At 41.0% G+C, this 10,409-nt stretch overlaps 1 long non-coding RNA gene across 1 annotated transcript; it reads right to left on the reverse strand.

Annotated features, from left to right (window-relative positions):
• Positions 1 to 1,077: 1,077 nt before the first annotated feature.
• Positions 1,078 to 3,944, reverse strand: LOC149911647 (uncharacterized). Its single transcript, XR_016463066.1, has 3 exons — positions 3,831 to 3,944; positions 3,105 to 3,224; positions 1,078 to 1,216 (listed from the first exon to the last, which is right to left on the reverse strand). It is a non-coding gene; the product is annotated as an uncharacterized LOC149911647 (long non-coding RNA).
• Between the last annotated feature and the right edge of the window lie 6,465 nt (positions 3,945 to 10,409).

A 10,409-nucleotide genomic window follows, 5' to 3' on the forward strand; every position in this document is an offset into this window, starting at 1 on the left:
GCAACAGAATGTAATCAACTAACAAACAAAACAAGCAAACAGAAAATTCACATCCAAATAAACCAGAAAGAGGAGTTTATAGACACTCTACAGAACTGTTAGCTGTGCTATGCTTTTCAAAAGCTGGAATTTGTCCTACAGACATCTCAGAAGTTGCACATCTGTCCAAGAAGAATCATTGCACTTTATTTCTACTGTACATGTTTATCTTATATCTTATTCTTCATTACTGTTATGTACTATGCAAAATACATAAAGAAAAAAAGCAGTAATCAAACTATACATACTGTGAGCAGGGCTTTGTGAAGGCTGCAGTACTGTACAGAAGAAAGCCTTGAACAGATCTATCTCAAATTCAGGGTAATAATACATTTATTTCCTACCCACATTGCTCATGTAATCCACCAACTATTTTAGGAACGCCTAGATTCTTAAAAATACAGAAATTAAAGTGATTTCCTGATCAACCCTTACAGAAAGACACAAGTTTAAACATGAAAGCAACTATGAATGCTTTGGAGAGAAAAAAATAGAATGTAATGTTAATAATCCCTGTAATGTTAATAAGCTAAATAACAGTTTCAAAGTTTAGTATCTTGATGCTTTACGGAGCTCCCATAAAATGGCTCTGAGCCTTCCCTTTCTAATGATTTTGCACACCCACGCAACTTGCTCTGTGGGGATGGAAGATAACAGGATTTAGATCCTTGACACACTGCAATTGATTTAACAATAAGTATTGTCCATCCTAGTTTTGGGTTACTATAAGATGAAAGCAAAAATGTATATACTGATCTACTGGTTTTCTTTTAAAAAACATTCACCTGATGCTGAAGGCTAATTCTGTAAAGCTGAAACTTAAATCCCAGCAGAAACAGGTTCCCAGATATTAAAAACAGACAAACAAACAAACAAAAAAAAATCATAAAAGTATGTATAATGAAATCTTTAGGCATGTGACAAACTTTGTTTTATATATTATATGATTTCAGAACATCTGTCACACACACTCACAAACTTTCCTTAGAAGGAGAAGCAGAAGTTTAGATGATGATAAAGTTATGTTCTTACCACATTAGACGGTTCCAATTTCTTCCTTCTAGCAAGGTCAGTGATATTATTGCCATTGTAGTTGATGCTCTCCATACAGCCTTTGAAATTTTTTTCTGCTGTTAGAACTTGGCTTCCCAGAAAAAAGCATGCCTCCAAAGGTTATCTTTGAATGTATCAGAAAATGAAAGACAGTTACTGGAGGACAAGGGCTTAGAATTTTTGCTTACTAGAAAAAGAAAGTATCAAACAAGTACTGGAAAAGTAGGAAAAAGTCTATGATGAAGTCATGACTGCAAATATTTTTGGTGGTAAATTGTATCTATTATTAGGTTTTCCCAAATACAGAGAAAATATGTATCACAGTTACATATAGACTGTAACGAAGAGAAGGTCTCTAAAAGGAATGCACTTTTAAATGCTTGGCAGAGCAAAATGTCAGTATTGTTAAGAAACAAGAATTTGTTGGCCAAAGAATGTGCTGTCTGTCTGATCTTGGAGAAGAAAAGTCTGCCTTTCTTTACAAACCTGAATGCAGAAAGTTTGAGAAGTAAAGGTGCCCAGTAAAACCTATTTCAATATGTAGACTGAAACAAACATTAAAATAAAAAAAAATCTACTAAATCAAAAGGGAAGAAGGAAAGCATTGCTTTATGTAGAACATCCATCAGTTTGGTAGAGTGTCAGAAGTGAGAAGTGGTTGGTGGCAAGTAAGTATTATTCATTCTTTGTCATATATTAAAATAAAGGATGTTTTATTTTCTTTCATGTACCAAACCGTAATACCAAACAGTTCCATTTGTCTTAAATACTCTATACAACTGCAGATAATTACAGCAACATAAAAACCAGCATTATGACATACCTAGAGGGATTAGTTTGACTTGTGTTTGGTTCCCAGGTCCCAAGATGCCAGTATCTGGGAAAGTGGCAAATGGAAATTCAACTGTGCAGAGGAACAGGAAAAAACCCTATATCTGTATATCAGCAATACAGAAATAATTGATAAAATGCTCAGGAAACAAGCTGTGTTTAACCAGCACTGTCCAATCCAGCCTGTTGCAGGGTCCACGACAGCAGTGAGAGGAAAGAGCAGCAGACAAGACTCCTCTGGCTTGTACCATGGTATTAGTTCTAGCACGTTCTGCTAGAAGTTCTGCATTTGAAGTTACATTAGCAAGCCTGATGTGCTTGGCAACAGCACAACATCTCACTCCATATGTAACGTATTTTCTGTGGCAAAGAACTTCTTTGTTCATAACTCACGGACTTTTGATTTCCATGCATCTCATGGGCCTGAGATAAAAGACAATTTAAAAGGAAAGAAAGAAAAAAAAAGGGGGGGGGGATGCTATGATGGTAATGTTTAATATTCGTGTGGGGGGTGAAAGGTGTACTTGAGTTGCCTAAGCACAAGCTTCTACTGCTATTGGTGATACCTGGGGTAGTGTGCCTTAGTAACCTCTGCTTTCTGCTTGAGGAGGTATGCATCTCTATAAATTCTCTGCCATTTCTGCCAACACCATGGGAGTGCTACAGATATCTAGGGGATATATGTATATAAGCTGCTCATTCAGTTTACGTGTTTGTCTTTTTCTTGGATGAGAAATAGTTGCTGTTTATTATTTCCTTAAATGCAACACAAGCATTTACTCATAATATCCAATCTGAGAACACCGTTCTTGTAACTGCTTATGAAAATCATAGATACAGAAATCAAAAGAAACTGTTTCAATCTGCTTGCATTTAAGGAAATAGGAAGTCTCTTTCCACCCTTGCGCATATTTAAGACTGTTTTCTGACAAACTGCTAGCTAAAGGCTTCAGTCTTTCTTTTTGTGCTTACTCCCTCAATGGAATAGCTGAGCTTTTGTAACTGTCCCTACTTTGAAGTTTTCTAGTGGATCCAGGTTGGTTTAAGTATCCTCTATTCCTCACTTCTGTCTTTTCTACCATTTTCTTCAAAAAGGAGCATGTTAAGAACATAAATTTCTATTCTGTTAAGAGTCTTCTCCTGCAGTTAGCTGGTTAGTAAATAATACTTTGCTCACTCACCTCACTCAACCTGCTGGCCACATTCTTTTTAATGCATCCCAGGATACCATTGGCCTTCTTGACCACAAGGCCACATTGCTGGTTTGTGGTCACCCTGCTGTCTACAGGGACACCCAGGCCCTGTTTGTAAGAGAATGTGATTGACTTCACTTCTTCCAGCAAAAAAAGAGAAGCAGGTCTAAGACATCTGTTTATCTCCAATTTAAACAACTTAATTTAGGTAGAATTATGTGTTTTACAGCTATTCACGTTGCTGTGAAAAGAAGCGCGGCTATACGAATAAGAAGCCGCGCGGCTCTGCCCTCGCAACTCCCCCCGCCCCGCGCACGGAGGCGGCCCCCAGCCGCAGCCCCCAGCCGCAGCCCCCAGCCGCTCCCCCCCTCGCGCAGCGCCACTCCGAGGTGCCGCCTGCCGCAGCGACGGCGGCGGGGAGCCCTCGCGCCCAGAGGCGGCCTTCCCGGGGTCTGCCCTCTCCGCCCCCCTCCCACCTACCTGAGGGCAGCCGGCATCCGTCCGCGCAGCGGCGCACAGCCGGTGGCACCGCGCGCACAGCCTGCCTGCCTGCCTGCCGCCCTCCCTCGGACGAGGGTCCCCTTAGACGAAAGCACAGCCCCAGCCCGGCCGCTACCGCGAGGGACCGCGCCCGCGGCCGGAGCCCGGGGGCCGCGAGGAGGGAGGGCTGAGCGCCCGGTGACAGGTGAGGACGGCCCCCGCGCCGCTCCCTACCTCGCGCCGCTCTCCTCGCAGCCGGCGGCTCGCTTACCCTCGACCGCCGCCGCCCCCTCGCTCCGTTCCCCCGCCCTAACGCGGAGTTCAACGCGACCCCGCTAGCCGCGAGGCCCCGCCCCCCGCCCCGCACTGACGGCTCTCTCCGCCAATAGCGAAGAAGACGGCCGTCCTCGAGCTCCGCCCTCACCTCCTTCGACCAATAGGAGCTATCCGTGGTGCTGCCCCTCCGCCTTCCCGGCAGGCTCGGTTGGCTCGCAGCTGCCGAGCAACGGGCGCGGGGCTGCGGGTGGGGCCGCTGAGGGCGGTGGCCGGGCCCCCGCTGCGGGCCGGGGTTGGTGCCGCGGGATTGTGCCCGGGGCTTCTCGTTCGGGAGCTTTCGCCTCATAGATGGACGTTTTTTGTTCCCCTCCCCTTTTTCCCTCTTGGCTCAGCCATCAGGAGGATGGAAATATCTCCCGCACTCTCAAAGCTGTAATCTCGGCTTGCAGAAATGATAACTGGTATGTGAAGATGTTTCTAATTTTTTTGTTTCTTCACTTGTTTGTGAACCTAGGGTAGGGAGAAAGAACTGAAGTAACCTGCAGTGAGATTCTATCACTTTTGTAACTCCTTAAGCATAGTCAAGAATGTATGTTTGTGAACTACTTTATTAAGATAGTCCTGGTGGAGTATACTTTATATCACTGGGAGTCCAGGATTTTCTGAACAGTTCTTAAATCAGAGTCTAGCAATAGCAAAGTTGAATTACATGTACACTGTACAGTTAGGTTGTTGGTAATAAGCAGAGCTTGTGCATCTCAACAGCTGCAGCTATACAAGCTATACATTTGTCAAGTAAGCTCAGTATGAGTGGAGTATCAGCTTTATTAATTCAAGTCATTCTCATAATCTTATCCATACATAATGTTTGTGTTCTTAATACCTTAACCAAGTGAGTGAAAAGTTTCCAGCTAATCTGTTTAGCTTCCAGGCAAGTGATTCCACATGTTAAATTTGCTGCTTCCTCCTTTCTCCCATTCCCTGGTCTCTTAGGTCAGTGTTCGTTCTCTTATGTCCTCTATTAAGGAATAGGTTTAGTTCTGCTACATATTAATGCCATGCCTACAGATAAATTATCCTTACATCTCAAACTGAATAGCTGCTGCTTGACGTTTTTTTTTTTTTCCTTCTAGGCTAGGAAGTCTCTGTATGGCATGCCAGCAACGTTTTGTTGCAACGTTCTTAAAAGAAGAAATCTTTTACAGCGTGCAAGTTCTTTAAGATGTGGTGATGCATTGGGGTTTAACCCAGCAGATCACTGAGCGTCACGTGGCTGTTCATTCACTGCCCCCATCTCAGTGAGATGGAGAGGAGAAATGAGGGAAAAAATGAGATAGAGAAAAAGAAAAGCATAATAATTATGGCATGTATATCTACATATACACACAGATACTTGTAATCTAGATTTATAACAACGGATGCGCAAGCAATTGCTCATCTCCTCTTGAGGTCTTGAAACAGTAAACGTTCGGTGCAGAAAGTCTATACCAAATTAACTTGAAAAACGGATGCTTTCCAGCTTCAGGTGAGACAATTATTCATTGATCTTTTGTACATTTCAAGTGTGCAAAAACTCACCTCTGGAAGACTGATATTTGTAGATAAAATTGATATGGCTTACTGGGCTCTGTTAGTGGCTCTTAGATGTAGTAAATTTCATGTTGTTAATGATCTTCTGCATATGGAAGTTCTACTTCTGCTGAATTTACCTGTCATTAACAGCTTGCTGCATTGTGAAATCATTAAATAGCAGCCTTTAACATATTTAACTCTGGTTTTTGAAAAGCTGAACTTCCTAATTGGGACTCATACATGTATGAAGCCTTGGTGTCTGGTGCTGACTTGAGAATAAAACTTCAGTTATTACTTACAGGGCCTGCCTTACAGCATAAGATCACATGGCAGTGCCTTCTGCTTTCAGTATTTTACCAGTGCTGTGGTACAACTGGGTCTGGTTAATACCTGTTCAGATACAAGACAGAGTAAGGAAAATGTGTTTATTATTTCAGATCAGCCCTTTTTTACAAGGCATCGATTGGTTACTTGGTGGTGAATGTTGGGTTCTATTGCAGATGTGATGCCATCCATGCAGTAATGGATAGAAATACATTAAAGGAGCAGCATAACAATTTATTTCACAGGGCAAAGGTCAAGAGAGTGCTGATTCCATATTACAAATCTAACAAAACTGAAGTGGCAGAAGCATTCTTTGAAGGCTTAAGCAGATGAGGGATGTTCATTTTTCTGTTACAAAACCTAAATCAGAGAGCATTGAAATCTGTTGAATTTTGGAATAGTTGAGAGTAAGAATGTGAATTCTGTTTGTAACAGAAAAAAACTTGTTCTCATTCCATCCCTCTACTACTCGCATCTGCTCCACATGTCGAAGTAGGAAAAGAGTCATTTGTTGCTCCGTTAATTGCAAAACTGTATTTGTCAGACACCAATTCTGAATCAGCTCTCATACCTGTTACCGTGCTTTCGATAACAAGACTGCAGTTGGGGTTGGTTTGTAGGGAGGCTAGATGAATTGAAAGGGAGTGGATTGGGATAGTATAGCTGCTGGACAGAAACACCTATTTTAAAAGATGATCATCCTATGAAGTATGCCAGTTTTCCCACCTTGTGTATGTGACCTGAGGAGCTATGTTAAGATAAGCTTAAGATAATGGCAGGACAAGGGGAAATGGCTTTAAGTTGAGGGAGGGAGGATTTAGGTTGAGTATCAGGGGAAGTTCTTTACAGAGTGAATGGTGAGGTGCTGGAACAGGCTGCCCAGAGAGGCTGTGGACACCCCTCTTCCTGGAGGTGTTCAAGGCCAGTTGGATGAGGTCCTGGGCAGCCTGGTCTAATATTTAATAGGGAGGTTGGTGGCCCTGCATATGGTGGAGGGGTTGGAGCTTCATGATCTTTGAGGGTCCCTTCCAACCCAAGCCATTCTATGATTTTCTGATTCTAAGCTCAAATGCTAGTGTCTTGGGAATCAAAGCAGAGTTTCTCTTTGCCATCCCTATTTACAGTTGCTTAACTAGGATCTGTAGTATCAGAAAGAAACCTGGGATATAATTGGAGTAAATGCAATTAAATTCTTCTGTAAAATAGTCAATTTAAAACCCTTTATGTCTTGAGCGATCATGGAAAGAGTGACATAAAATGATTATTTAACGGATGTATTTGGGATCTCTGCTTGATTACTATAAAAAGATTCCTTCATAAGACATTGTATGGAGTTGGCTGATATTTGCTGAAATACTCCTGTTGAAACTTTCTGGTGTGGAATATTGCTTCCAGTATTTCATCATACCTTTAAAAACTTACGAAGTTTCAATCTACAAGTTTTGGACTCCTTCATAGTGCTTTTCTGTAGCCATTTGAAGTATTACTTCTGCCTTTCAGTCTTGCACTGAGACTTCATTTGGTGGTCTCATTCTCTACTGATCTAATTTTCTCATTTGTTTCCTTTAATATTATAGTGCTTATCATTGATTGTGTCTGTTAGTACCTCTGAAATTCTATAGAAAGATGGCTATTGCTTTCCTTTTAGCAAGTTGCTGCAGCTACTTCAAGCCGACAAATAAAAGTTTGCTTTCTCCGAAAACCTCAGTAGCCACTGCTTTGCTTTTTTGATACAGATCAAACTAGAAAGTTTATCATTATTGTCTTGAGGATTGTGTACTTGAAAGAGAAGGGCTTGTGGACTTAAAAGCTTCTTTTTGCCACAAGTGTTGTGTTTAATAGAAGATGTTATGGTGGATTGCATGTCTTGCTTTACTGAATTCACTAAGTAGGGAACCGGTTCTCTGGGTGTCTTTGTTCCACTTTGGGATAATGTTGCCTGAAGATCATAACTGTGAAATACACCTCAAGTTCTTCACTAAACTCCAGTTTTATACAGACTTCAGGAGAGAGAACGTAATTGCTAATAGAACAAGTTAAACGTGCTTAAAAAGCTCTCTGTGTGTTTTTTGTTGCTGTTGTTTGTTTGTTTGTGGAAAATACTCTTCCTTTATTTAATTCTGGAATTTTCCCAAGAAATTATTGGAAGTTGTCATATAAGAAGAGTAATAAAGAGCATATTCTAGGAACTTGTTTCACAGATTGTACCAGTTACCCCCAAGAATATGCTGCTCCACTAGCATATGTTTTATAACTTTCATAGAGTAATTTTCAAGATGGTAATGTGGAGTTTACACTTCTGTGAACCTGTTAGCTATATTTTCCAGCTCTTAAGTCTCTTGCCAAAGCAGCATTTGTTTCATGCAGATTTTTGCATCAGGCTTCCAACTTCTTCCTCAGGCTAGATGTTGGCCTAGTGCAAGTGGAGCTGAGAACATACAATGATGAGAGGATGGAGTGGTGTTCCCACTGATGTTTAACGACTCGTAGTTGCAGCATTGTGATCAGACTGTATTGTGTTAGTGTGCATGTGAGTCTAGGATTTACAGCCTTCTGCAGCTCTGCATGTAGTCTCTTCAGTTTTTTGTGATGGCTATTGTCTCCGAACATATGGAGATCTACAGATGATAATTGTCCTCTTGCATATGAAGTTAGAGACTCCCTCTACTGTGTAGAACAAATTAAACATTTGCTAGTTAACATGAGAGGTTTTTTTATGTTAAAAAATTCTTTTTATATTTATAAAAAATAGAAACATAATGCACTCCTAAACAAATTCTCAGAAGATAACCATTAAGAAAGATAATGAAAATGCTTGACTGAGATTGCATATGTGTTAATGCTAATATCAGACAATGAAAAAAAAAATCAAACCTTATGTCCACATCCTGCTCATAATATTTAACATATACAGCTGAGATGATTTATGGAAGACTGTCTCAAACTTGTCTATTAGACATTTTACTGGAAATTTTTTAATGTAGTAAAGGACCAGTGATTACTTGAGAATGACTATTCTTCAGTAAGTCTTGTCTCACAGGAGACTTGTTAACAGGCTTGGAGCTTGTTATTATCTTCAAGAGAACATAGCAAGGAATTAAATAACAAAGCTACAAAGCCCATCGTTTTGAACATCGTTTTGAACAGATTGATGCTTTTGTTTTCTGTAGCAGAAACGTTACGTATAGAAGAAAACAGCACTTCCAAAGAGCATCGCTTTTCTGAGGACTCTATGGATTCTGCACTTAATTCAGTAAATCTGTCAAGCCCAGCCCGTCAAAATTCCACTGAATATCGTACTTCGGGGAGTGCAGCATATTACAGGAATTCCTTTCAGCCAGTGACTGCTACCTCAAATTCAGCCCCGATCCTGCGCCGGCTGTCATTGAGCTCTGCTGGGAACAGCAGTTACTATGAAGTCAGAAGGAATCGAATACAGAGGAGGATTGAAGGTATGCCTGAACTTTCCAAAGTATGTAACAGCTTTTATGAACATGCAAAGTCCGTGAGTTATGAACAAAACAAAAGCATCAATCAATGATAAGCACTATAATATTAAAGGAAACAAATGAGAAAATTAGATCAGTAGAGAATGAGACCACCAAATGAAGTCTCAGTGCAAGACTGAAAGGCAGAAGTAATACTTCAAATGGCTACAGAAAAGCACTATGAAGGAGTCCAAAACTTGTAGATTGAAACTTCGTAAGTTTTTAAAGGTATGATGAAATACTGGAAGCAATATTCCACACCAGAAAGTTTCAACAGGAGTATTTCAGCAAATATCAGCCAACTCCATACAATGTCTTATGAAGGAATCTTTTTATAGTAATCAAGCAGAGATCCCAAATACATCCGTTAAATAATCATTTTATGTCACTCTTTCCATGATCGCTCAAGACATAAAGGGTTTTAAATTGACTATTTTACAGAAGAATTTAATTGCATTTACTCCAATTATATCCCAGGTTTCTTTCTGATACTACAGATCCTAGTTAAGCAACTGTAAATAGGGATGGCAAAGAGAAACTCTGCTTTGATTCCCAAGACACTAGCATTTGAGCTTAGAATCAGAAAATCATAGAATGGCTTGGGTTGGAAGGGACCCTCAAAGATCATGAAGCTCCAACCCCTCCACCATATGCAGGGCCACCAACCTCCCTATTAAATATTAGACCAGGCTGCCCAGGACCTCATCCAACTGGCCTTGAACACCTCCAGGAAGAGGGGTGTCCACAGCCTCTCTGGGCAGCCTGTTCCAGCACCTCACCATTCACTCTGTAAAGAACTTCCCCTGATACTCAACCTAAATCCTCCCTCCCTCAACTTAAAGCCATTTCCCCTTGTCCTGCCATTATCTTAAGCTTATCTTAACATAGCTCCTCAGGTCACATACACAAGGTGGGAAAACTGGCATACTTCATAGGATGATCATCTTTTAAAATAGGTGTTTCTGTCCAGCAGCTATACTATCCCAATCCACTCCCTTTCAATTCATCTAGCCTCCCTACAAACCAACCCCAACTGCAGTCTTGTTATCGAAAGCACGGTAACAGGTATGAGAGCTGATTCAGAATTGGTGTCTGACAAATACAGTTTTGCAATTAACGGAGCAACAAATGACTCTTTTCCTACTTCGACATG

Source organism: Phasianus colchicus, unplaced genomic scaffold (genome assembly GCF_987193195.1).
Source record: "Phasianus colchicus unplaced genomic scaffold, bPhaCol1.hap1.1 HAP1_SCAFFOLD_62, whole genome shotgun sequence".
Lineage (NCBI taxonomy): Eukaryota > Metazoa > Chordata > Aves > Galliformes > Phasianidae > Phasianus > Phasianus colchicus.